The following is a 3,885-nucleotide window of genomic DNA, read 5'->3' as shown; positions in this document are numbered from 1 at the left end:
GTTTATTGTGTTTGCTATGCTAACATCAGAGTCCTAGACCTCCTTAGCGAAGTAGTGTGTGACGAGAGTGGTATGAGAGGCAAAGAAAAGGATGGTAAGAACGTAAACCTTGTGGATGTTAATGAGTAGGCGGAGGAAGCAAAGTATGAAGTCAATGACAACGGTAATGAGCATAAGGGTGGGGTAAAGTGTGCCGCCTATGGTGGAATTAGGTTTTCATGGAGAATTTAGGAATGAAATGAGAATGGGACTTTCTGTAAGACCCGAGGAATTTAAATAATTAAATAAATAATTATTTAATAAATGCGAGTAGTGGAAGCCTTTATGGAAATTAATGTTAACCTTTATGATGTGGAAAAGTACTAGCTTAAATGGTTAAGAGTACTTGGTTGTGTGAAAGGACTTGTGTTTGAGTCTTATGTATGACAATTATGTAAATTAATTAATTTTATTATTTTTATTATATGTTGGGCGTGATAAGAGAGTATACATTTATAGATTTATAGAAATTATCATGAAACAAGAATTGATTGAGTTGGTTGTGCATTAACTTGAGTGGTTGTGTGTTTGAACCTTGTCTTGAGCAAAATCATAATATTTAATTTTTGCCTTCTTAGGGAAGAATTTGAGTAGGTGAAGAGTTGGAGGTGAGATTCTACGAATCTGGAGACAAACAAGGGCTCAAGGGCGAAGATTAAAGTTGGCGCAAAGAAGAGTGTCCGTGGATTAATTTTTAGCAGGAATTACAAGTTAGGGGAAGCTATACATGTTTTCGTTTTCTTACCTTTTATTTTCCGATGAATGTTGTGAATCTTATGCATGCTGGTATGGTTCTTATGGGTTTGATAAGGTGTTTTTCTTTGGTTTATGGGGTACGTAACATCCTTACGTATGGGGTAATGGGTTCTCCTTGAACCTGTTGGGGCAGCTTTATTGTTTGCTTTGGTTATTCGCGTTTCTGTCAGACTCTCACTTAAGGTATCTCTTGGTTCATTCACACTACTGCAGAGTTGCGGTGCAGCCATAGTTTAAATTGGTTTATTAATTTTTCTTGCCTTTTCTTTCTCAATGTGGGGCAACAAGGGAACATTAAAGAGTGCAAGGTCGTGGTGTTTTGTTGGATTGGTTGTTGGAATCGCGTGCTGGTGTGCATGCGTGAGTTGTTTGTTCGGGTTTCAACAATTACATTAGATATTGTGGCTTTGAATGATAAAACTGTGCAGGGGTAGCGAGAGTCATATTGTCTGTAGTCCTTATTTTCTTTATTCTGCCATAGTGGTTGTTAAATGCAGGGTTGTTTTTGGGTGGTCATGCTTTTCTTCCTTTTTCCATACATTGACAGTGGTTCATTCACGGGAGTTTATTATGATTTTTTTCACTTTCTTTTAGTTAGACTTATGTTGGTGCTTTGATGTTAGCATGGTGGAAGACAATCATTGGTTCATGCTCCCAATATAAGGCTATGACAGTGGGGCTTCAAATTAATAGGATTTTGGTTAGTTGTGTGTTGTAGAGATCCTTAGCATGCAGGGGTATTATTTCTGTGGCAATGTTGGGAATGTAAGTGGTGGAGCCTTTCTCTTCAATTGTTTTGGTCCATACGATTATTTGTTTCTGGTTAGCGTCAGGGTTAGTGGATGTGCATTCTGTGATTGTTTAACTTTTATTTAACTATATAAAAGCTCATTGGTTGGTAAGAAATGAAGGCAAAGTTCCATTAACTTTTTCTATTGGCCGCGGGTCCCACACATAAAGCATTTTGGTTTCATTTTTTTATACGTGCATGGTGTGCTAAAAGCTTAATGGTTGGTGAAGAAATGTAGGCAAGGTTTCCTTAACTTTTTCTATTGGTTGTGGGTCCCACACAAAGTAATTTTCTTGGTTTCCTTCTTATGGTGTATATAAAAAGATTATTGGTCGGTGAAAGAAAAAAAAAGAGATACCAAGTTTCTTAAAAATTTTCTCTTGGCCGGGGGTCCCATTTGAAACCTTTTGATCTTCTTCTTTCCTTATACGGATGTGATGTGATAACCGTATCCATGCCTCGCTTGCGTTTTTTTCTCTTTTATTAAATATCTATATGGGTTTAGTTAGTGAATATATATCGGTGTAGTTATGATTAACGTATTGAAGGGTGATGTTGCATTTGGAGTCATGTTATAATAAGTGAATATGTGTTCTTGTAATCTGGATTATGTGTCTTGAGTGTTGGTTCATCTGGACCTGTGGTTTGGAGATGCATAAACTAGTAATTTTACATTACTGGTGTAGCGTCTAGCGGTGTGGATTGAACTGCCAGGCAATAGCTACCAACAGGCGAGGCGATATATACTTAAAATAGTGGCAGGGGCCACTGGACGAGCATGGCTCCTGGCGGCAAGGTTGGTTCTGCCGGGCGGAAGCGGAATGGCAAGAGAACTGTAAGGCGTTGGCGCCTGGCGGCGCGAGAGGTACGTCAGGCGGTCTGGAACCAAGTTCTGTCTAATGACACGAGAGGCGTGCTAGGCAGTTTTGGGTGCAGAGTTGGATCGCGAGGAGGATTTCTACACAGCTTTGGATGAAGATCACGATACGATGCTTTGGCTAGGGGCCCAGTTACGAGTGTAACTTGTATTGGGGTAACGCGTGACCACTCTAGGTTGTAGCCTAGTGGTTTAGGAAGTCTAGTGGAGTGTGCGAGTTGTGGCTCGTACGGTGAGGTTTCGGGTGATTGCCCTCTTCAGTGCATCTAATAGAGTTTTGGTAGTCTGGGAACAACTACGAACATTATGTTTGTTTCGGGGAACTCCACTTGGTGTCACGGTGAGATGTTGTGGCAATGTTATTCCCACGTGTGGACTATCAGGTGGTGGTCTGTAGTCGGAGGGGCGAGTAGACACTCGTGCAGCAAAGATCGATCATCGTTCTCACCTAAAAGGTATAAAAATGATAGACGTCTAATGAAAGTATTGGAAGTGGAGAAGTAAGGAACAAGGGAGAAGAATACTAACTCGGGGTTTTAAGGTTGCGATGTTGTATTTAATATTTTATGTGTTTGGTTTTATTTAAATGAGCTCACCCTATCTATGTGTGTGTGTGGCGATGATCATGTAACTTATTACATGGGAGCAGATGATAATGCAGGTGAGCAGGCGGATACGTAGAGACGGAGTGGGGATCTTTCAGGGATTTTGTTATCACTAGTTTTCATGTTGGACCATGGTTTTTCTTAGTAATAATTGTACAAACAATCTTAATCGTATTACGCATTTTACGACTATTTTTATTTATGTTAGCGCGTTGAACATCGATACTTAAATTTTCCCCGCGTGTTTTGGGAAATCGCGCTTAATAATTGAGGCTGTGACATAATTTATTTTCTTATTAATTTTAAAAAAAAAAAAGTAATTTCCGACTAGGACGTTACAGTTGTCATTTATTGAGATAAACAATTTTCATTCTCTATTTCATCTATAATATCTATATAACATGATTTAAAAAATGCAGCCCTTTGTTACTTCCAATGGTCAAACTTCCAATGATCACATATAATATATAACTAGTGACAAATTTTATATCTATCACTATTGATTTTATATTTATTGTGACAATTTTTTAATTTTGTTACTATTGTTAATGTTATTTGTGACAAATATGAAATTAGTCACTAATGAAGTATTATTATTGATAAAATTTATATTTATCACTAAAATTTTATCACTAAAGATCCTATTTCTTGTAGTGTTAGTCTTCATTCTCCATTTATAGTGTTGAATATTTCCTTCCGTTTTACAAAGAAATAACCCAAATAGAATAAGTTTGATACCAACTAAAATTAACATGTCAACTCTAGAATAAAGATTGAATAAAGATTCTAAAAATGCTTTAAATCGTTTTGCAAGAAAC

General features: G+C 37.6%; 1 long non-coding RNA gene across 1 annotated transcript; it reads left to right on the top strand.

Annotated features, from left to right (window-relative positions):
* The first annotated feature begins 675 nt into the window (after nt 1-675).
* LOC146882068 (uncharacterized) lies at nt 676-3,269 on the top strand. The gene is made up of 2 exons (XR_014985029.1): nt 676-749; nt 3,112-3,269. It is a non-coding gene; the product is annotated as an uncharacterized LOC146882068 (long non-coding RNA).
* Nucleotides 3,270-3,885: the final 616 nt, after the last annotated feature.

Source organism: Vigna unguiculata, chromosome 10 (assembly GCF_037176805.1).
Source record: "Vigna unguiculata cultivar grain cowpea cultivar isolate G323 ecotype 2 chromosome 10, ASM3717680v1, whole genome shotgun sequence".
NCBI classification, from domain to species: Eukaryota; Viridiplantae; Streptophyta; class Magnoliopsida; order Fabales; family Fabaceae; genus Vigna; species Vigna unguiculata.
This window is presented reverse-complemented; position numbering and strand designations above follow the sequence as displayed.